This window comes from Ictidomys tridecemlineatus, chromosome 6 (assembly GCF_052094955.1).
Source record: "Ictidomys tridecemlineatus isolate mIctTri1 chromosome 6, mIctTri1.hap1, whole genome shotgun sequence".
Classification (NCBI taxonomy): domain Eukaryota; kingdom Metazoa; phylum Chordata; class Mammalia; order Rodentia; family Sciuridae; genus Ictidomys; species Ictidomys tridecemlineatus.
Window position 1 is genome coordinate 194,629,113 of NC_135482.1, and position 24,087 is coordinate 194,653,199.

The window sequence follows — 24,087 nt, forward strand, 5'->3', positions numbered from 1 at the left end:
TAACTGAACTAATGGAAATTTGTCACCTTATGAGTCATGGGGAGTACAGGGTAGTGAAGAGAAGAACTGGAAAGAACAGAGAGGTCAGGGATGTGGCCCACGGTTGCTGAGGGCTCCTGCAGACAGGGCGGGGTTGGAAAGCTGCACACACAGCGGTACCACGTCAGGACTGCTCTGGCGCTACATCTTACCTGATATTTTAACACATGTATTAATTTCTAGAAATGCAGAAAATGCAGACGTAAAAATAATCACATACAGTCGACGCATCATTATTCCCCATGAATTCAGCACAGCTAAGTCATGTGCGAATCACGTTTTCTTCAGAAACCATAGAAAAGTAACGAGCCTCCAAACTCTGCTCTTTGATCCTTCTACAAAACCTGCAAAATGAACCCACAATTCTCTGGATTAACTTACAGGATTAATGTATTTTCAAGGTTTAAAACAAAGTCCTTCACCGGACTTTCTAATTTCAGAAGAGGACACATATGAGGTGATGCCAGTGTATTTCATTTACACAAATGTGCAAAGAAGATGGGGTTTGTGATGGTCTGTGGTTGGCCTCGTCTTCTTGGCTTCTTTGCTTCCATTTTCCTTCATCCCTCGATGCACTGGGGAGCAGGAGGAAAAAAATGGACCTATTAACCACGTCTCCCTGTTTCTGTTCCATGCAGTAGTTTACAACAGTCTCTTTTACAGAGAAGGTCGATTTCTTACAGTGTCATCTCTCCGCTGATCTCAACAATGGCAGCACCTGCTGTGGCACCGTGGAAGGTGTGCTCACCGCCTTCCCTGGGTCCTCACTTGTCTTTCCAGCAAAAATGTCCCCAGTGTCCCAGCCATGGCTCCACCTGCTGCACGCACTGGTGACGTTAGCAGTTTGTGGCTTCTGGATTATCCTTTATGGACAAGATCAGAACCAAGTGGAGCACTCACTGGCTCAGCCCACAGAGACTCTGTCTATTGCATGGTCCCAGGGCTGTCTGAGAACCCCACTCCATCCCTGCCTGGCCAGCCTGTGGCCCTCATCCTCTTGTCTGTCCTTCCTGCCTCCCATTGGTCTCTCTGATGGAACCCTATTTCCCATTCCAGACCCAGCCAGCAGATACCTGAGAGTGTGGTTCCAGACCCAGCGAGCAGATACCTGAGAGTGTGGTTCCTCATGTCCTCTGTGTCTCAGGCTCTTCTCGCCTTCTTTCTGCTCAGAGGAACCTGCCTACTCACCCGGCCACGCCTAGCCTGGATTCTGAGTTCCCAGCTCGTGTCCACAGCACGGATCCAAGGAGCTTGTGAAAGACAGGGCGCTGTGGCAGCCACAGTGAGGTGACCTGGAGAAAGGACAGGCTGCAGATGAGTCAAGAAAGAACGAGAAGCAAACTCCAGCCAGATGCTTATTTTTTTCCTTAAAGCCAAGCTCTTCCCATCTTTAAATGGACTTATTTATGCTTTTCAGAAATGATTCGAAGTGTCAAAACTTAAGTGAAATTCAGGCTTTATTTCTCACACTTCATTGATAAATGAGACACTTTTTTGTTTCCTGGACTCTGGAACGTAAAAGGCCCCTTTCACCTGGGTAACTGGGTGATAAAATAGCTGACGGAATAAAAGTCTGTACCATTTACTCAAATGCCGGCACCTTTTCAGAAGTTAAGTATTTCCCCAGATAAGAACGTTTCTGGGTGATGCTCCTTCCTTCTCAAAGATATTATACAATATCTTTGTATACAATATACAATTGTATAGAATTAGGGAAAATGATAACTGATCATAGTTCATCAATTAACATTTACAGAGTACCTTCTCTAGATCATCAAATGCTAGATCTTTTAAAAACAAAAAGACAAAGGAGAGTAACACAGATGATGATCTTTTTTTTTTTTGCACAAGGCTTACATCTATCAGTCCTCTATTCGAAAATAAATTTGGAATAATAGGATCTGATCTGCTACCAACTCAGATAGCACCTGTGAGATCCTTGTGGATCACTGTGTTTCTCTAAGGCTTGACTGATTCATTAATACAACGGGGTAATAGCACCTGTCCATGGGTCTTAAGAAGTTTTTAGCAAGCCCGTGAAACCACAATGTGAAGTCACTTGAGGAACTGTAGAGTTCTCTGCCAAGACAAGGGAATGAAAGGAAGGGAGATGGGTTGAAGAAATCTCACTTTGCTTCTCCATAATTATTATGTGCACGGCTCTAGAAAGAGATTTCTTGTTTGGACAAATAATTTTCTTACTGTAGTACATTTGAGCTTTCCAAATAACCCTGCATACACATCAAAGAAGATTCATTTTGCTTTCAGCTAAAGGGTATCTCTTCAAAAGAGATATAAAAACCAAAATTGCAAATCAAATAATAATTAAACAAGAAACTTCTGTGTAGTGTTTAAAAGTTCATAAATCGCTTTTACTTCCCCTTCACCTCATTTATCTGGTTTTGACCTTGAATGTGTTTATCTGGCTTAGGCCATTTTGTTATTATGTAATATCCTTGCAAGACACATTTAAAAAGTAAAATGCAAAAAAAGCTTCCCCAACACCTTTAGATCCAGTCTCCAAGGTAAGAATTGTGGTGAGGTTGTCAGGAAGCGCCACTTCTAGATGCACCTCTGAAAAGCAGTACGTCCCTAGCCCGGCAGTCATTGCTTCCTGGGACTTGCCAGCCCTCCCTGGGCTGAACTGCACCGCTGAGGACCACATCAATGTGCCCCCAGGTACAACACACATGATGCCCTGGGGGGTCCTCTGGAAGTCAGGCTTTCTGCAGCTCTCACTCACTGACACTGCCAGGTGACTGGGGCCCAGGTGCAGGCTCTTGTTTGAAACATGAGCTGCAGCAGAGGCTCACTATTTACTCCAAACCAAAGGGGGAGAAATCAACTCTCAGGAAGTATTGACCTCTATACCTATAGAGACCTGGTATAAAAAGAGTAAAAACAACAAAAATTATTTTGTATTATACTTTGAGATTTTTACTTAAAATAACAATTTAAATGCATAATTTTTGTTCCGACATGTATCTGTAGCAGTTTGTTTTGCTTCTACAAGCTGTGTGATTTAACTATGCATTGAAAGTGTTTTTGGTAAGAAACGGATGTGTGTGTGTGTGTGTGTGTGTGTGTGTGTGTGTGTGTGTGTGGAGAGAGAGAGAGAGAGAGAGAGAGAATTTATTTCAGAATTGCAATGTTTTATTATCCCAGGTAACCAAGAACTCTGAAAACATTTTCTTAGTTTCTGTATGATAAACCAAGACACTTCAGAGGAGAAGGTGGGTTGGTGGTACAGCTCAGTAGTACAGGACTCAGTTAGCATGGACCAGGCCCTGAGTTCAATCCCTAGGGTCACAAAAGAAAAGAAAAGAAAGAGTAGAAACTAACGGCTTACTTTTACAAACCTACAACACGTATTGTGGTTCCTCCGCAAAAGGAATATTCAATAATTACTTGTTAAGCAGAATACCAATTGTCAAAAACAACTTTAAATGCTTTCCAAAAATGTTAGCTTAATTTTGGTTTGCTTTTATAAAAAAAATCAACATGAGGATAATTGTTTTGAGGATGACAAAATCTTTTGAAAGTCCTTTAGGTTATTTGAGATACCATAAGCTATCATAAGATTATGAAAGACTGGAGTTCCAAGGAGTGACATGAGGATAATAAATAAGTATAAATTATAAGTTGAGTTGCTGAGCACCAAGTCCATCTATCAACAGAAAAAGGAGGCTTAGAAGTCAGAGCTGATCAGCAACCAGCCATTCAACTTAGAACCTTCCTTGACAGTGTGAAAGGGACATTTGCAAACCCAACAGCCTCATCTGAGGGCAGAAACCCAAGAGAGCCATGTTAGGCCATCGCCAATGCTGCAGAGATAGATGGGAAGCGTTGAGAAGGAAAAAGGGTTAACCATGTAATGTCTCCTCACTGAAAACTTAACTCCTACATTGGAAATGTAAACAATTTAATGTCCCCCTAAGTATGCCCTAGGCCACTAAGTCAATGTTCTGATTGACAATGTTTTGATTGACAATGATTTGATTGACAGAGCTTGACATCTTCTGCTTTTTCCAATGACTATTTCTTAATAGTAGTATCTTCCAACTATAGAGTTTCCCAATACATTTTCTTATCCTCAGCTATCCCGTTTGTAAAATGAGCACAGGGACACCTGCTCTGCTGTCACAGTCACTCCATTGCACAGGAGTGTCCCGCCTGTCCCTCTCGGGATGGGTGGTAGGTTAAGTGTATTCCCCTTCCCCTGAAATGGGCAGTCGCCACTTTATGAATTGACAGCGTCGTCGGCTGAGAGAACGAGTCATGGTTCACTTCAAAGCAGAAGCCATGTGGAGCCAGGGTGCAATTTTCTGGTTCTCTTTCTACTGCCCTGGGCAATGTCACTGTGACCAGCAAGTTCTGGGGAGTGGAGCCTTCATCAGTCTGCATCCCTGCCTGGAAACGAAGTGGAGGGGAACCCACGTCAACTCCAAATGGACATGCAGAGTGAACAAAGAAGAAGCCCAATCACTCTTTGTTAAGCTACTCGGCATTGGAGGTTATTGGCCACTATGGTTTACCCTGGTCTGCCCTGAGCGATCTCCTTTACAGATTCCTCTAACATTAAAACCAGTGTGTGCCATGTGGTCACCACTCTACTTCAGTACAACTCAGTCCTACAGCTTAAGCCAGCTGGACAGCCAGGGAAGGAACTTTTCACTTTTAAACTGGAAGTTATATAGTCTGAAACAAATAGTGTATTTAAAGTTTGAAAAACATAAAAAACAGAGATGACTGGCCTAAGTAATGTTCCCGACTAAGAATGATTTTGTTTTATATTCAAATTGCCCCTAAAAGTGACAAAACAGACTTTTTCATATCTGAGTTCCATCGGAACTTGGTGCTCAGCAACTCAACTTATAATTTATACTTATTTATTATCCTCAGTTGGTCAGTTAAGTAGCAACATTGCATAGTTGGTACACATAGTGGCATTCACTAAGCATAGCAGAACTCACACACACAATAAAAAGATTATGTTTTTGCACCAGTAACACATACACCTCTGCATAAACTACACACACGTACACAGCACTGTCTGTGTGCTAAAACTCTATGTGCATCAAAATCTTTATCTTGTCCAAGCATTTTGAACTCTATTGCTTCCTGAGATCACAAATTATTGTGAAGCACAAAATGCTTTTGCAGGATGCTCTTAAGCCATTGCAGAGCAACAAAAAGTCATCAAAGCAAGGGATATTCTCTCAAAAAAAAAATTACACACAATCACAAACGCACACTTTGCATATAGTCGTGGGAGATGTGCTAATTTGTTGCAGCCCATGTTAGATCCTGGGTTAAGAATTGTGGCATAACCACCCTAGTATATTCCCACTGTTACTAGGGTCTGTAGCATATTGGAATGTTTTGCATCACCCTCAACATACTTATTGGTATTGCACAGTTCATTGACTGCCTCTGAATAGGAAAGGCACCCTTGCATGGAACTGTCCCATGCATTCCATCTCCGGTATTTGTGTAGGAGGAATTTGTGTAGGAGAAGCATTAGTCATCCTTCCATCTTTTATCTTTGGCTCTGGAACAAATGAGGCTTTCTTCCCAATCCCCAGTATTTGAAGATTCCATATGAATAATAATTTCAGAGTTGTCATAGAAAAAAGGATCCTACATTTGGGGGGAGGAGAAAGAGACACAGAGTAGAGCTCAGTGATGTCATGGGCAGCGGGGAGAAGGTCCTGGGCACTCCAAGTCCCCATGGAGCCAATGTGTCATTCAAAGGCAGAAGATCCCTAAACTACTTGGCCATGTTTTGACATTTTTTGCTTCCTCAGCCTACACCTAAATTCGTAAGGAATTTGTACTCGTCCTGTGAAAGCACCAGAACCCTGGTGATTAAATACAAGAATGTCATGTGGCCTGTTAGCTTTTGATCTAAAGGAACTTAGCTCTCTGAGACACTGCCTAACCACCTGGGAACACCAACGGTGAGGTGAGGAGGGACTGCAAGTCCCTCAGCAGCAAGGCTGTCCTCATTGACCCCTCCGTAGTTTGTGATAGAGACTCACAGAAAGGGACATACCTTCTTGTTATTGGATTTTATAACCTGGATTGTTCAGGAATCTGTTCGAAGCCTGAATTCATTTTTCAAACCCAAAGCAGACAGCAGAATTGCTTTAAGACAGAAGCTTACATTCCCAGTAATGGAGATAAGAGGCTTATCATTCCTGTAGCAAGTGCCCAAGTGCATCTGTGAATCACATCCCCTTCTAAATGAGCTGAGGCTGAGGCCAAGCCGGCGCTGGGCTGTTATCAGCCCATGATGCACGTACAACAGCACACGGCACAAAGATCAAGGGTCATTGATCTCTCGCCACAAACTGGTCTGGAACTACAGCTGCAGCATGAATGCAGGCCGTAAAGACCCCACGCCTACGTGGCGACTCTTCCCACCTTTCTTACAGCCACCGCCTGTCAGTATGCACACATTTACAATGCATTGCACAGCCATGCTGTTCACACAAACACACATGTAAGTACACAAACTGGGTGCCAGGATCCATATCTTGACGAATCAATAATTTCATACATGCTGTTCCATATTTTGCTATTTTTTTAGATTTGTAATTGATTTTACAGATGTTTTCAGATCAGCACATAAGACTAAGATTTTTTTAAAAAAAAATGAACAATATGAAACATTATACACTTTCTAAAAAAATCGAACATCCTAAAATGGAATTAAGTGAAAACAGTGTCTTTCTCTCCCAACATCTTTGCTCGGTCAGAGGCGGTTACTGGTAAAGTTTTTAAGTAGAAAAAAAAAAAATTCAAAGAAACAAAAGAGAGAAACAGAAAACTAGGTGGCTGTCAATCACTTGCTACCTTCCAGTGAATCTATTTCTCCATCCCTCGGAGCTGGGCTGGCCTGTGACTGCTTTAACCCAGAGAATTCGGCAGGACACAATAGTCAGCACTTGTGGCTGAGAACTTCAGAGAGACCAGACGCCAAGTAAGAAAGAAGGGCATGCTAAGGAGGAATGATGACATCACGCCCCGGGCTTCATAGGGTGCTCAGGATGACTGGACTCCACACCCTCACAGGTAAAAGCTTACCCAGTTGGATGCACTTTTTCTTTTTTTAACTGTGATGAGCTTTCAAGCTTCCTTTTGCAGCTTTGACAGTTGTGTGTACGGGCACATGTGTTTTTCTCTCTGAACAATCTGTTAACATTTTTTACCTTCATAACGATACTCTTTCCACTAATTACAATGCTTTTATATACTAAGAAAATTAATTCATTTTATGCCATGAATTTTTTAGTATTCCCAGAATCAAACATCCATCTCCTCATCGTGGTCATAGGTATCAGCAGACTTCCACTCTGATCTCTCCTTGTTTTGTTTTTCCAGTGATTCTGTGTTTTAGTTTTTTCATTTAATATTTGAAGGAACTCCAACTTGCGTTACCACAGTAAGTGAGGCACGAATCTGGCTGCATTCTTTTCTAGGTGGCTACTGTTTCCTAAGTGTTTAAGAGCAAACCTTATATGCTGAGAGTTCCAGGCCTGGGAACATAGCTCAGTGGTGGAGCACTTGTCTCATACGCTTGAGGCCCTGGGTTTCATCTCCAGCAAAATAAGATAAAATATTCATTTCTATCTGAATTTTTCTTCTATCCCCTGATTCATGCACAAGTTCTTGTTTTTAAATTTATTCTCAATTGAAAATTTTAAAATAAAGAATAAAATAATTTGATACATGTAGATGCCATTAATAGATTTGAGTCTAAAATTTCAAAGAAAAGATTCTAGTAAGGTTCATATGAATGCCAATGGTCGTCAGATGGTTACATTATAAAATTATTCTTCAGAAACTATAGAGAACTTTTCTAAAAACAAACTCGCATTTTCTAAAGAACCAAAAAAAAAAGAAAAATGGCCTTTTTCACTAATGCTCTTTAGAAAGGGAATACAATAGTGTTCTATAATTTTTTTGCAACATTTTTAATTAGCAAAATTTACTCTAAATTCTTTCCGTGTAAGTCAAGCAGAACAAAAGATTAATTCTATTTGAGCAGACATGGCCCAATTTGCTCTGGAAAAAAATGAAAGTAGCCAGAGAAGAAACAGTTCCTTAAAATCCTAAGGAAAACCCCGTCCAGGGACGACATTGTCCCTCCCACCATGAGTGGTGATCTAGGAAAACTGCTTCAGTATCTCCAAACCTCTGTGCATCCCAGAGCACTGAATAAAATGTCAGGTCAAAGAGAGGAATGCTTGGTCCCAAGGCCACATGTTTCTAGCTGAAACTTCCTCAAGCTCCAAAGCATATCAAGGACAAACAAACGTTTAAGTAAAGGTTGTAAATTTTTCTTCTTGTTGTTCTGGGCATTGGAATGTTGTGAATTTTGTTTTTAAATATTTATCATCTGGAATCCTTCCAGGCAGAGTTAGAACATTATAACAGCAAAAGGTGAGAATGTATGATCCACCTCTCTGAAGACATGATCATGAAGTACTTCCATACATGTTTGCATGGTGCTGACCTCTGGAGATCACTGGGTGAAGAGCAATCCATCCCAGAGGTGGGCAGGGGGGACTCTGAAGGAGACCTACAGCAAGAGGCCACATACCCAAGTACACAGGAGGCTGGAGAAGCCCAGGAGGTGCCGGAGGAGCCCAAGGTTGACGAGAGCAGAGCTCATCCTTGAGTAGGAAGAAGCACAGTTGGGTGGAAGGAGCCCAGCTGCTCAGCACTGTGGATCAGCTGCATGAGGGCAAAGAGAAATCCACTGCTGGCTGGGGGATCTGTCCCCAGGACTTGGGATTAATAACCACGGGCTTCGTCTTCCACTGATAAAGCTGGACACATGTTTTCTCTGGTCACTTTTGGGCTGGTAGGATGAATTCAGAGACCTTAATCATAATCTGGTACCACCCTGCGTGGTCAAGCGTAGGAGAAGGGAAACTCGGCTTCCCTATTCAGGCCTGAGAGACGTGGGTTCTTACCGCAAAGAGAAGGAAAAGACGTCTTTAAGAGGCAGAGCACTTTATTTTACAAGGTAAAAAATAACCACACTGCAGCATTGTGAGCGCATGATTCCTCACAATGTGAGCGCTGTGTAACCATGGAGTCATTATCTAGTTCTCCCCTTCTTTAAAACAAAGACGGAGCTGAAAATCCAGGAGCTTCAAGGTGCAGGATGATTATTCCGTTCATTACTTGGTAACTGGAAGTATAATTATCAAGTAATCTGCATGAACATAATTACGTATTTACATAGTCTTTGCCATGTAATTACAGAGGAGTTCGGTGATTATACAGTACACTCCTGGAAAAAGAAAGTGATACCAAAAAACAATCAAAAAAAAAATTCTGTGTGATGTAGTCATTTCAGAGAGAATCCAGTGTGAGGATGACTTATTCCAGGAAAAGCCTCAACCTTAACATCAAGTGAAAACAATAAAAATCAGATCAATTTCCAATCACAAAAACCAATCAGAGACCATTTGTGAATTATAGAGCTGGCTGAGACCAACAAACCATTTCAACCACTCAGTGTTCAAGGAAAGGGAACAACTTGCTTTTGTGTTTCAAAATGAAGAGTGTTTTTTAAAATATATTTATTAGTCTAATCATCTGTAACTCAGCCTTCTTTCACCCATTATTAAATCACAAGTGTCTCTTTTATATTCTAAGATGTTTAATAAGTGGGTAAAGAAAAATGAGAAGGAATGAAGTTGAACTATACTGATCACTTAACAAAGTTCTGAAGCTTCCCTCTACGCAAAGAGGAACATTAAGTACTTTATTTTTTAAAATTTCTAATATGAATGGTCTATAAAATGCTGTCCTGAAATTTTTAAGCATTTTTTAACTGAGTTCTGATTTTTAAAGTCTCCCTGTTGACTGAAAATTGATTCTTGTTTTCTGTTTCTAACAGCTTAGGTCACAGTGATTTCAATGATATACTCTGCAGAGTGGATTGTATTCCTTAAGAAAGTCTATCTCAAATGGTTTGCATCAAACAACAATTCATCTAGAAATGAATGAAAATAGACTACTGCATACATACCAGAGATGAGTAAAACCTAAACTGCAACTCACACACACACACACACACACACACACACACACACACACACACAGAACAAGCACAAATCAATACTTGAGATCCTTTCCTGTGAGTCACTGTCGTCTCCAAAACATTTCCAGCACTTCATCTGGCTCTAGTTGTTTCTGTCCAACTAGTTAGGCAAACTAACTCTCTTGGTTCCCTGAACACTGTTCAATATGTCCATGAGATAATTTACTGCCCTTTTTCATCGTTAAAGTGATAGAAGAACGTAACTTAAGCATGAGACAAGCAGAATGTCAGGCTTTTGAGAACTTTCACTGCAGAACGGCAGAGAAGTCATTTATCTATGCTTGACAAAGATGTTACAGACCAGTTCAATAGCTCTGGTGGAAAAAAAAAAAAAAAACAGCAACATGGCATCTTTAAAAGACTCCTGCCCCTAAATTTTAAAAGGTAGCAAATGTTCAATATCTAATCGTCTTTCTTTCAAAAGCTTGATTTTCTGTAGAGATTTAGTCACATTCCCTGGCCACCTGAGAACAGTCACAGCACATAAAACCTCCAAAAATTCAGTCAGATGCATCGCAACCCCTCTGTGATCTGCTCCCTGATCTGGAGACCCAACTTCTAAAGCAACCAGAAGAAAAGGAGAAAAGATGGACCCTAGCCTGGGCCCCATGTTTCACAAACTCACCCACCAAACCTCTTCATAAAGCACACACACGGGCGGCTTATTGAGTCCGCCCCATGAATCATGCTGCCGCAGCCCTCTACTCCCTTCTCGGAGCTGCCTCCTCCACGGTGAACAGAAGTCCACTCTGTATGAGTCATGCTGATCTGTGGGATGCGCCTCTGCTCTCATCTGAGATGAGCAAGGTTTGGAGGAATGAGCGGAGACCAGGCTGCAGAAGCAATCGGGAGATCCAAACCAGAATTGGTGACAGGTGAATGCTTCCTCCACCACGGCGCAGGGTGCACCGATTCCTGAATAGGGAGGCGCAGTGCTGGGATGGGGACAGGTGTCCACTTTCTCACTTTAGACATCTGCACAGAAGAGCTGAGGAACCTCACGCAGTAAGAAACAACTTCAATTATTCAGGAATGTGTGCCGACGTAGGTCTAGATTTTTAAAAGATTCAATGTGAGTTTTCAAAAAATTAAATTTTATAATTTCTGTCTTATTTAAGTACTTGCACTTAAAGTTTTTATTTTCATCACTTATGACTTATATTTTGTGTTTAGTGGGTGAGTTTGAGTTTTTAGAAGAAATAACTCTCACAAACCTAAAGAATCAAAACTTCTCATTTTGTAATTGTTTTTACTTTACATTTTAAGCACACTATATTCAGATTGTGAACATTCGAGCACAATTACATTTGTAGTCCTTTACAACATTACTCTCAATAGAAAAAAAATGTTTTTAAAAAAATCGTTGTTATAAAAGTACTTAGTGATTTTGGTTACTTTAAGTCACAAAGAAATTGTGGGTACACAGTACACTCACATAGCACGCGTGCTATCTCTGAACTTACCAGGAATCACTGGCCTTGTAAAGGGGGTACCCAGCCTGCAAGGGTCATGAAGAGGGTCACATTTCTTCAGCATTAATCACAGGAAAACCTCAACTTAGGATGTATTTTTCAATTTTGACATTCTAAGGATCTGTTTGGCAAGAAAAGATGATAAAACATCTTTTATTTAGCATTTTGTTAAGTCTGCCTCACAACTTCCAAAAATTCAGACATATGGTATGCAGACTTCCACTCATGCCTTGCCCTGAGCCCCCAAAATATTGAGAGCTGTGCAACTCGCTCTCCTGTCAATACAGGATGTTTGTTAAAGTGGCCCAAATGCTGCTCCCTTTCTTAAGAACCATCAGTACCAGGATCATATCATCTACACCAAGCTTCCAGCACCAACAAACATTCTCTTTACATTCCTCCCAAGAAAGGACTTTGAAAAACAGCGTACATTGGAAGCAATAAATGCACGTTGTTATTTACCACTGGCATATTGGGGTTGTTTGTTACGTAGCATCATCATGGCAGAAGATAACTGACGTAGTGAATAGAGTTGAAAAATACAGACAAGGTCTATGAAAAGCACTAGTAAGTAAAGAAAAGAAAATATCATGGTTCAAACTCCAAAATGGAGGCTTTGGGCAATGATGACCCAGAAGTTTCTGGAAAACATTGAACATTCTGGTGATGCACAATGAAGATGGGCCTGTAGAATACGGGGCAGAATATGCAATGAAGAGCTGCAACAGAGGGAAAGAAAAGAAAGGTATTCGGAGAAAATTGTGAGCAAAGTAAGAACAGCATCAGATTAAAAATCCACAGAGGAGACAGTGAAGAGCAGAACCCACACTGAGGAAAGAGACAAGTGAGCTGCTCCGGAACCAAGAGGAGAATGGGAAGGAGACGAAAGGCGGAAGAGGCAGTGGCCACTGAAGAGCGAGGCCTGGGACGCAGCCTGCAGATGATCCATTCTGGATTTTGGAAAATGTAAAGGAAAGCACCTCTTGAGCCCAGAGAGGATCTGCAACTACAGGTTGAGAGGCCCCCAACATTCCAAGAAGAAACCAAAAATCCCCAGCGACACGAGCACCCGGCCAGAGGAGTGAGGACAAAGCACCCTCAGAAGCCTCAGGCGGAGCTGCGGGGTGCAGACTCAGAGAAACGAGGTGGAAGACGTCCTGGCTTTGGCAACAGGTGCTTGAGGTCACGCTGCGTCCTCTGGGAAGGGGCTGCAACCCGCCCACCCTCTATCTCATCGTTCACGTATGAAGCCAATAGAGAACCCCGAGAAGACGGCCTCTGCGCCCTTTTATAAAACTCAGTTCTCTGCAGAAAGCACAACACTGAAGTCCACCCAGGAGGTTACTGAGGCAAAAGAGGGCCCGGCGCCTCCTGTGCATGGCGGTAAGAGCTCAGCCTCACAGCGGTGGGCAGCCCTGCTCCGTTCTCCATGCTCAGGCTAGCTCAGGCTAGCTGCACCCTCCAACGTCAACCCAGCCTGCTTTCCTGCCCATGAAATGGGCACACTAGTACCTACATCAAATCATGGCAAAGCTTTGAAGTATACCCAATATTCACTGTAAAGTTTACCGTATACCAGTGCAAGTTTGGTTATGATGGTTGGTGCCACAGATATATAATACCTAAGGTGATAAATTGAAGTAGGATCTTTAGAAGGAGCTATGTGAATGTATGCCAAAGTTTTCTGTGCTCTGTGCCTGTATGGTCACATTGAGCATTGTCCTTTTGCATCTGATAAAACACCTGAATATTACCTGAATGCTATGTACATTATAAAGAAGATGTATGTGTTTTATGTATTAAGCATCATGTCAGTATAGGGAGGAAATGGGTGTCACAGGCTCTTTACTCACTAATCAGAGTATAGATCAGCTGGCGGCACACCACCCCCTGAGTTAGGGGTGAATCTCTGTGGAATGGGCCCAGGGCCATCCCAGTGCCCACTTTGGTAACAAGTTTGTGTGAGCTGTGACTGGTGACCCACAAGAGTCATTGGCAGAGAAAGGCAACATGAGGCTGGAATTAAGTTCCCACGTTTGTCTGCATTGGTGGCTGAGACTCAAGAGAAAAGGGGAATGGTTATCATTGGAGCCACCTTGAGGGGTGCTGGCTGGCCAGGGCCAGAAGCTGGAAGGCCTCCCTGCAGTAATAGACAGGAGTCACCTGGGGAACAGGCCAGTCCTTCAAATGACACTGTCTGAGATAAGTCCCAGTAGCCCCTGACATCTAGAGACCAGGGTCTTTCCTTTGGGAGCCTCAGCAGCGGGGAGATTGGAGCTCCAGAGAGTAGTAGGGAAAGGACCACGCCATCACAGGCAACAGACTTGACAAGTCAGGGCGCACTGGCCCAAAGGGTCATGTGAATGAATAAAAGGCAAAACAGTATCAGTATTCCCCCCATCCCCAGCTTTCCCACAGAAGGGCCATGGCTAGTTTTCCTAATCTAATAAAATCATGCCTCAAAATTATGTTGTCCCCACAGTTTAATTAAACCTGACTTCTTGCCAAGACTTGCCTGCCTTTTTCCAGGATGTCACTCTTTTAAAAATGTTATAGAATCCATCTATAAAGCAGTGGTTACACACTTTCCTAACATACATTTAAATGCAATGTATTCATATCCCAACACTCCTGATTCACATACACTTTACTGACATTCAGAGTTCATGGAGGAAATTATTCCTTCTGCAATGAATCATGCATATTTTGAGTCCTTCCTAATCTCCTGTTACAACTCAATTACATGCATTTCCATCCCAGAAAAGCCTGTACCAGGTTCTTCCTAACCCACTAAACATCTAGTGGGAAGACCTTGCAGATGCATTAAAAAACAGCATGAGATTTATATAAAATTGGAGATATATTTTTCTTCAAATTCAGAAACAGAATTGTTCGAAAACTCAGTGACTAGAATTCTGTTCTTTGATGCCACATGTATATCTGAAGCCAATCCTGAGAGAAATCGTTAAATAGACCAAGGGTTCTCTAGACTTCCTTTTCATTTCCAGGCTTAATATTTTCACATTATCTGGTCTCCCTATCACAAACAGAAGGAGCTAGCAAATTGATTCATACCAAGGTTTCGTGAACTGGTGTTTGTGTAATCTCAGAACTGAAGTATGTCAGAGACCACCACACCCAGCCTTCTACTCAGCCAACATCTACTCTTTAATCCTCTTGGAAGTATTAAAGTCTCCATCGTCCCCAGTGATCAGCTCCCTCAGTGTCCTATGGCTGGGCAAGCTCCTCAGAATGCTCTGGCTTCTTTGGGATCTAAGTTACCACGCTGACTTTCACCCTTTGGCTCCATGGAGACTGCCCACCCATGTACAAGACAGTTTTCCAAGTATTTCAAGAAAGCTATTGTATTCGTCTTCTGTGGCTCTTTCGCTGACTTAATGAGCTTCAGTGATTCCAGCTTTGCCCCTTTCACTGGCTTCCAAGTGGCCACCTGTTTCACTCTTGCTTGGATGTGCCCTATGGGTAAACATGCTTCTCCAAGCCTACCACCCAGAAAAAGCTTCATTCTGGTAACAGTTGCTGGGAGCTTTCATAGTAGTTGGAGAAGGGGTCAAACATGGAAACCATCTAGACTCCTGGTTCTGAATCCTAGCTCTTGAGTTTCGAGCTCTGTGACCTTGAGCCGGTTGCATAACTTCCCCTGTTTTTTCATCTGTGGAAGAGGAACTGTACCACTTAATCAAATAATGGCAAGATTACAGAAAACTAAAGTGCATCAAAGCCCTCAGCAGACTGCGACACCCTCAATCAATGATGTGTATTATTTTTATACATCCTATTGCCAGCTAAGAAATGGTGACATCAAAAGTGATTGAGATGCCTTATATATCTAGTGAGTATGTGAATACTCTAGAAGCAAGAAAGTGAATGTACACAGTCCCCAAGGGTGACTTCTCTGTTTTCAATATTCTTTCTCCTGGCTCTATTTCAAGGGTACAAATTAATCCATTGTTTCTTTGTGAAATGACACTTTCTATATTTCAAATATTTCAACATTGGGAATTGAACAGTAAAGTTTTCCAAAATCCCAAAGTAGTGCCTGGGCTTTCTAATTTTATTTGCAATAAATGGCCTCCCAGGTCGTAAATTCTCTATATCATCAACTCGTTCAACTCGCGGGTGCTGTGGGAGAGATTTGGGTTATTGCTGACATTAAATCTACTCCAAACACCTCTTCCTCTTGCTGTAGAAAATACTATGGATGTGGCACCTTTTGGAGTCCACTTGTCAGTGGTCCATGACAGAGTAATGTCCAGAGAAGGCAGCCACAGGGAGACAAAGGCCCAACCACACTTGATCTGCTCATGCACTGAGAGGACCTCACCCTGCTCTGCTCCCGCTGCTGCTGCCGCTGCTGCTGCACAGGGCCCTCGGGAGGGCATGACCAAGATGACACTAAAAGTGAGACAAACATTTGCGACTGAAAATAGACCTCATCTCACACCGTGTGGGTGAGATTATGACCTTAAAAACTTCTTTCTTCCTTCCTTGTCTAATCACCACCTTGAGATCTGCTGGCTTAGAGCTCAGAGGCAAAATGGCAGAGATGCAGATGCACATTCAGAGACAGACCCAGGAACAGACACACATGCAGATAGAAATGCAGATGCAGATATGTCTTTTAGGTAATGATGAATTAGAGGCATCACCTGGATTCTCATGGCAGGGTACAGCTTCTCTTCACTAGGGAACTGGTCGCTAAACCTGCTCCCTGTGGCTAAATGCAGCATTTCAGCAATGCGTGTGGCTTTGTCTTGGCACTCCTTGAGCCACTCACGCTGTTTACTTAGGTCAATGCCATACTTCTCAGGATGTCAGCTTCTGCATTCAGGGCTTTGTCCTTCTCAGTAGCTGCTTGTGTATTTGCTGAAAGTACAGTCTATACAAACCGAGTCTTTATCAGTTCATTGCTATAGAAAATTTTGTTCTTCTCAAACAAAATGTGCAGGACACTGGCTGTGACTCTGCTGTGTCATTCTGCTTGTCTAAATTCAGATGTCTGCATTGTCTAGCCATCAATACCTCTGTGCTGGCCCCCCTTAGAGAAACATGGTTGTTACAGCATCTCTCTCCACTCCCATACCACCCGCAGGCCGGCCACACGAGAGGCATTCCCGAGCTCACACTTGGGGTGCACTATGGGTTGAATCATGCCCTCCAGAGAGAGATGTTCAAGTCTGTGAACTTGAGCTTACTTGGAAAGAGGGTTTTTACAGATGTAATTAGGATGTGAGATAAAATGAGATCATACCAGAGTGGACCCTGACCCCAATAACCAGTGTCCTCCTAAGACAGAACTGCACAGAGGGCCCCCGGTGAGGACAGACACAGAGGGAAGACAGGGTGTGCGGCCACAAGCGAAGAACAAGACGGCCTCCATCAGAAGCTGGAAGAGAGAAGGTGGTCCTGCACACACCGGATCTCAGACTTCTGGTCTCCAGAAATTGACAGAACACACTGTGTCGTTTGAAGCCACCATTCCATGGCCATTTGGTACAATAGCAGTAGGAAGTTAATTCAGTGCCACATATTTAATTTGCAATGTCCTGCTTCCCCTGCAGAAGCCAGTTTTCTGCTCTACACCAGAGACCTAGAGGGACCATCCAGAGACTGACACCCAGATCTTTGCCTAGGGGCGGGCACACGTTGCCAGTGGTTGTGTCCAGAACACCTGTTTTGATGCTCACTCTACATGGGTCCACATGAATCCAGTCCCTGCTGAGCCCTCTCATGGCTTGCCTGCTATGCCCAGCCTTCCTGACCAGACCTCCTTTTATTGCCTACACCATGATGCCCAGGCAACCCCTGCACCCTGGACTCATTCTCTCACCCTGCCTTTCCAAATGCCCACCAGGCTCGGTTCTCCCATCCTGTCCCCTCTCTGCCAGTCCTCCTAAATATTGAATGTTTGGAGGCATAAGAAAAATCGCATTTCACTATGCTTACAAATCAATGCAGAGCACAGGGTGACACAGGACCAGCACTCCTTCACACTGGGAGCCCACCTCTCCTACCTGCACAAGGAGACCTCAGCTCAGCATTTGTAGGAGCTGCTGAGCAGGGTTCACATGCCTCTTAACACAGATGAGAATGCACTGTTGTTTTAGAAATCACTTTTGCCCTTCATGCATTCATTTCAAACAGATCTGAACAGATATTTTACCTATTTCTTTCTAAAAGACTCATTAAATATTTTGTGAAAATATGCCAAAAAGGATAAATGTTGATAGACTGAGTCGATTACTTATTGATGCCTTCCCAGTGGCCCTAAGCTGCAACTTATGATTAGTTTTTCTTTATCAATAAAAATATTTGGGAATGTATTCACCATATCACTCATTTCCTAAATATTTCTAGGTATTATCTGAAAATACCCCTTTTTAATTTCTGGGAGAGGAATTATTAGGTCAAATGATTTGTGTATGTTTAATTTTATCACATACTGACAGGTTTTTCTCAAAAATCTAATTTATAATCTCACTAATAGTGGTTAAGAATACAATATCACCACACTTTTGTGGCCATGGATGTTCTGACTATTTTTCATTTTTATCAACACATGGGTAAATATTCATTATTTCAAATATTTTGTTTTTATTTTTTGTGTATGTGTTTCTTTCTTTTATATTTGTTTACATCACTCTGAACACTAATGGAATAAATGTCTTAAAAAAACATAGTGGCCATTTACATTTTCTTTTTTTAGTAACAAATCTGAACATCTTTTGGCCTATCTGTATGTGATTCATTTGCTTATTTTACAAGTCCTTCAAAAATGAAAGCACTGGCTTCTGAGCTTCTTGACTGCATTTGCCCATGGCAGCAGAGCTGGCAATTATCCCAGCGCAGAAGTGACCCAACGCTCCATCAACAGGGTTTGTGTCTGAATGAGGGTTCCTACTTCCAGCAAGTGTTCAAAGATCAAGGCATATACACAATACTCGGGAGGATCCATGATAATGTTGTTCAGGGAAGAACAGTAGATTTTAGGGTCCCAGATACAACATGATCTGTTTTATGAAACAAACAGCAAAACCAAGTCCTGAGACATGTCCATGTGTAGTCTAATACACAAGAGATGGAAGAGTACCTGACAATTGTTCATGGTATTGCTAGAAAAGGAGAGAGTTTGTTTTATTTTATACCTACATGTTGTGAAGCCAGAATGAACAAATATTATTATAATTCAAAAGACTAAAATAAATTTTAAATTATAATAATTAGAACATAAGATTTTAAAATTTCTAGAATGTTTTGTCTAATTGTTTAATACTTTTAGGCCAAAGAAAAATATTAAGTCTATAGATAGATAATAGAATAATTTCAAATGTATTGAAATTTTTTCCATCAGACAAGGAAGACTCTTTCCATTAACCATGGACCATTTATAGAGAAATCTAGAAAGTTAGTCACATAAGATTAGCAGGCTTAAAACACCTGTTTTTTTTTTTTTAATTCTGAAGTCATTGTTGTCTCCTTATACATATATGAAACTTAGCACCAACAAATTACAATGCCGTGGGCACTGAAAAATAAATAAAGATTTGCCAGGATCATGAACCTCATGTGAAAGTCAAATTTTATTAGCTAATGATACTCAGTGGAGCTAATTTTTTTAAGAGATTCAAATAACATCAAAGTTTGCCTGACATGGTTTCAATCTCAAAAATGTGTGCTTTGATCCCCTAACTCTTTTATATGATGGAGTTTTGTATGAAATTTTCTGTATTAAGCATCAATTATCCCTCAGTTTTCACCCATTATAGTCCAGGATAGGCTTCTCACCCCTCTCCTCTCTGCCCCTGGAATTCTGGGCCCAGATCTGAGACCCACCAGAGCCTGCCATGTTCCTTCCTGGCACCTCTCCACTGCAGAACCCCCATTCCCGCCCAGTCCACTCTCCTTCCTGTCCTGCTCCCTAGCCACTTTCTTCCTGTGGTCCCCTATTAGGACTGACTCATAGTATTTACTTATTTATTTATTTTTAGTTGTCAATGCATCTTTATTTTTACTTATTTATATGCAGTGCTGAGAATCGAACCCAGTGCCTCATACTTGCTAGGCAAGCCCTCTACCACTGAGCCACAAACCCAGCCCTTATAGTATTTTTCCTTTCATCTTAAAGACCCAGGTTGGGTAGCATATTATGTCAACCTGTATACCTATATAAGAAAAATAAATTAATCTCCCGTAAAACAGAAAAACAAAATGAAATACAAAACAATGAGTACATACTAAAGGACGCACCCAGATTCTTGGGTATGGCTGTGCCCAGCTGCACAAACCAAGACTGGCACATCTCCTCGAACCCCTCCCTTACTCTAAGCCCCTGTACCTGCCATTCACCAGGACTTTCAATGTCGCCTCCTAAATACCTCTCTATTCTGCCTACTGATATTCACTTCTGTTGTCACACAAAAACACTCTATCAGCTTTTAAACAGAGCTGACCAGACATCTGGTTTCCTCCGTCCCAAAGGGGCAATTTCTTTGACCTCCATCCTCACTCCTCAAGCCTGGCTGTTTGCCCCAAGGTTTCCTGGTCCTTCTACACCACAATGTTTAGCTTATGCAGTGTTCTTGAATGTGCCCAGGAACTTCTTGTTTCTTCCAATAAGCAAGGCTCCGGAAAGACTAGGGCTCAGTCTCACTCACTCTTGGATTCCCAGAGATAGCTCTCTCTAGAGACATAGCAGAGGGTCCAGAAACATTGGTTGGATTGAAAATTGACCAAGTAATTGAGGCTATTTGAATGTTGTTACTTACACATGGGGGTGATGCTATGTCATATTGATGTCTAGACTCATCTTCGCAATGAAGCATTTTTTAGGTTAGGATTTCATTCAGATTTGAGTTCTCTGAACATAACAAATACTTCACGGTGACGTCAGCTAATACCTGTTCTCTGTTAGCATATGAAAAACCATAGCAACCTCTAATACTCCTATGCTGCTTTACAAGGCCTTTCAAATTCACCATCCTCATTAATCTCATTAATTTCATGTTGTTCTAATCACTCATTATCCTTCACACACTCCAGACCACTGCTCTTGTTCTAAGTTCTCCTCGGTCAGAAACCTGGACACAGTCGATGTGCCCAGGCTTGACCAGCCAATCCAAACCGTGACGGGGTTAAAGATTTAACAGGGCCTCTTCAGGTTTGTTTTGCCCAAGGGTGGGTCCACTCCAGAGAGAGGAAGGAGCTGCTCCACGGTCTTCCAAAGGGTCTCAGACACTTCAGGCTCTGACCTCTCCTGACGCCTGGTGGTTCTTCCCACCGTCCACTTCATGGATAGTGTGGGGCACCACCGTGGTGGGCTGGAGAGGTGGCTGTGATGGATCCTTCCTCTTGAGTCATTTCTGTTCCCTCTCATGCCACCTCCTGCTCTAGGCTGAGCCCCTCTCCTCCTCTCCCCTGTTTTGATGCTCAAGTGATCTCAGAAACTCCATACTAGTGTGTCACTATTTGTTTTTATGCCCTTCAGTTCTTCCAAAATGCCCAGCAGCCTAGCCCAGTGAGCATGCTTCTGAAGCTTGGTCTCAGTTCTCTCTCTGGCTTGTCCCCCACTGACCACCTCCATGCTCCCTGACCCCTGCACCCACTCCAGCCAGCAGGCCAAGCACATGAATGCCCATCAGACCACTCCACGCTTTTACACCTTTTTATGCCTTTCTCTGCTTGGAATAGACCTTCCGGTCCAGTCAGCACAGGAAATCCCTATTAACCCTCCAAAGCTTCCCACTCTGTAAAGGCCTCCCTCCCCTCCAGGACGAGCTGGTACCCCACCTGAGCCACTGCCGTGCTTCTTCTGTTCCAGCTCCATCGTGGGGTGGCCACCTCTGTTGGCCTCTGCTCACCTCTGTTGCTCCTGAGCTGCAGGATGCTGGAGGACGATTAAGAGCTCCATTTTCATGGTTGCCCCATGCCTGGGACATTGCAGTTAGAGTTATGAAATGAGTAGATAAACTAATTAATCAATCACTGGAAGAAGCTGAGACTCAGATCTGCGTTAGAATTTTTTTGGCCACATTAGAGAGGCACACCCTAGACTTGGGCTCATTGTGTTCACTTGGTTTTATTAGGGCCAGAGGCACAGTGCAGAACAATCCATAGGAAAATCCTAATGGTCATTAATCTCCCTGAGAAATCCTGATTTTCCTGCCAATTGTTTTACTCAGTCTTAAGTCTGTCCACCCGTCTAACCCACTAAGAATCACGAAGACTCCTCGAACCGGAAGACGGCTCCAATTTGCCCTAAAGCGCTGACATTACCAAATAAAAGCCCGTGAAAAGTCCACCATTAATAAAGTAATTCACAAACAAGGAAAATTATAAAGTCTGGCCAAGGCTTGATCTGGGGAAAGTACACATTTGTCTAAGATTCAAGATGCTGCTTTAGAGAAACGAAGAAGAATAGGAATCGTACTCAGGCAGTCCTAGCAGTATCTCTTTGCTGATGCGTTTGTTTTTGCCATTGTTGGTGCCAAGTGCAAAATTAGTGCATATTGAGGAATTCAGCAGCAGGAGTAGGTGGGGGAACACACCGAAGTGGCATGCTCCACTGGCACAGTCCCAGAAGCTTCTGTGATAGGGTGGGAGATGGCTGATCCCTCCTGCACACCACGAACCGTCCATTATTCCAACACATCACGTCCACGGGAGGAAGAAAAGCCCACACCTGGAGACTCACTGCCTTCGCCAGTTTGTTTAACAAACCACAGGGACTTATTCAAACTTCCAAGAAGCTGCCAAGGGAGATGAGATGCTTTGCCTGTAATCACAGGTCCTGGCTGCTGTGCAATTTAAGAGAGCTGCTGTTATCCCACCTTTGACTGTACACAAAGCACTGTACACAGTGACCGTGGTATTTATGTGACATTTGCTCTTTCAAAGTCCAATTCTATTTAAGGGAATCGCAAGCAGTCAAAATATTAGTTCATTTGATTAGTTTATGATGGAGGTCATTTCTACCTCTGTAAATTATAAAATATTAATTATTATCAGTATGTTTTATTATATACAGAGAACTATGTGTACTCATGTTGGATATTTTCTGTGAATTTGTTACAAAGTTTTGTTCTTAGCCTCAAATTATGCTTATTCTGTTCTTATTGCTACCTGTGGGAAGGGGAGCAGGATGGGAAGAGTTAGAATATTAAGATTTATCAGTTATTTCTACACTTCAATAAAGGAAGTAGTTCTACTGGATTGAATGTTTGCTTGTTTTTTTGTCTTTTGTTTTCTGTTATTATTGTTTAAAAATGGACTCTAAAAGAATAGCATATTGGGTTAAAATCTAAGAATAAAAACATGTTGTCATTTTTAAAAGTCATCAAGCACAGTCTTGAAGCATGGCCGTACCTTTGCTGGTCAGTGGCCCACCAAGATGCTCCTTCACAAGCCTCATAGCACTGCCCAGAACGTCAGGGGCACATGGGCCTGCGTGAGTTCTGAGCCGCCATGTTCCCAGGTCCAGGAGCGGTCTCCAGTCACAAGACAAGGTCCTGCGGTATGTTCACAGAGGGACACACGAGCAGGACCACCTCTCTTAACTCTTGTACAAGTGGAAACCACCAATGAGGATTATTTAGGGGAAAAAATTGTCTATCAGTCCTTTTTGAAGCCCACAAGTTAGATTATTAGAAGTGAAAAGTTGAAATGTACTTCCCTTTTTTCTTTACTTTTCTAATGTACATTGATTTTAAAATTTTTCATGTCTAATCAGCCACTAATGACTGTTATGAGCAAAATTTGCCACTGTGAAGGACTACATGGTAACAGATTTGAAGTTGGAAACATCAGATTCTTTCTCTATGAACAATGTGCTAGAATATTCTATAATACCACCTCAGGCAGGAGTATTCTGACATTATCCATGTGCTTTTGATTACTTTTATAAAGAATCCAATCAATATTTAAACCTCAGATAAGAATTATATTTTAACTAAATGCTTATCATAGAACTAAAATGTGAAATATTTTAGCTCAAATCTATTGTTTTTTTTCTGCCTGGAAATTTATGATAAATATGAAAGTGTAAATTAACTTGCAAACTAAGACTTCATTATGTTAATTAAAATCCTCATGTTTCATGAAGGAGAGATTTTTTTAATCTATAAACCAAAAAAATAAGCTTAGACCTCAACATTTCCCATACAGGCACACTTAGCTTATACTAGGGATTTTAAACCTGTTAAGCATGAATTCTTATTTGCCCAATTCATTTGCAGGAAACATGCACCAAAGAGAAGCTCTATTGATTTGAGCAGGTTGCTAATGTTATTCCCTGTTATTAGATAAGTTCATGTAGAAATAAAACAAAGGAGAAAAATCGATATTCCATCATGGTGGAATTTCAGGTAAGAGACACCAGCTGAAATTAGAATTCTATCAGGACAAACTTTTCATGGGAAATTTAGCACACAATCTTTA

The 24,087-nt window shown here is 42.1% G+C and overlaps 1 long non-coding RNA gene across 1 annotated transcript; it reads right to left on the reverse strand.

The window, feature by feature from the left end:
• Nucleotides 1-269: 269 nt before the first annotated feature.
• On the reverse strand, nt 270-11,199 carry LOC120888524 (uncharacterized). Its single transcript, XR_013423515.1, has 3 exons — nt 10,788-11,199; nt 721-1,331; nt 270-614 (listed from the first exon to the last, which is right to left on the reverse strand). It is a non-coding gene; the product is annotated as an uncharacterized LOC120888524 (long non-coding RNA).
• Nucleotides 11,200-24,087: the final 12,888 nt, after the last annotated feature.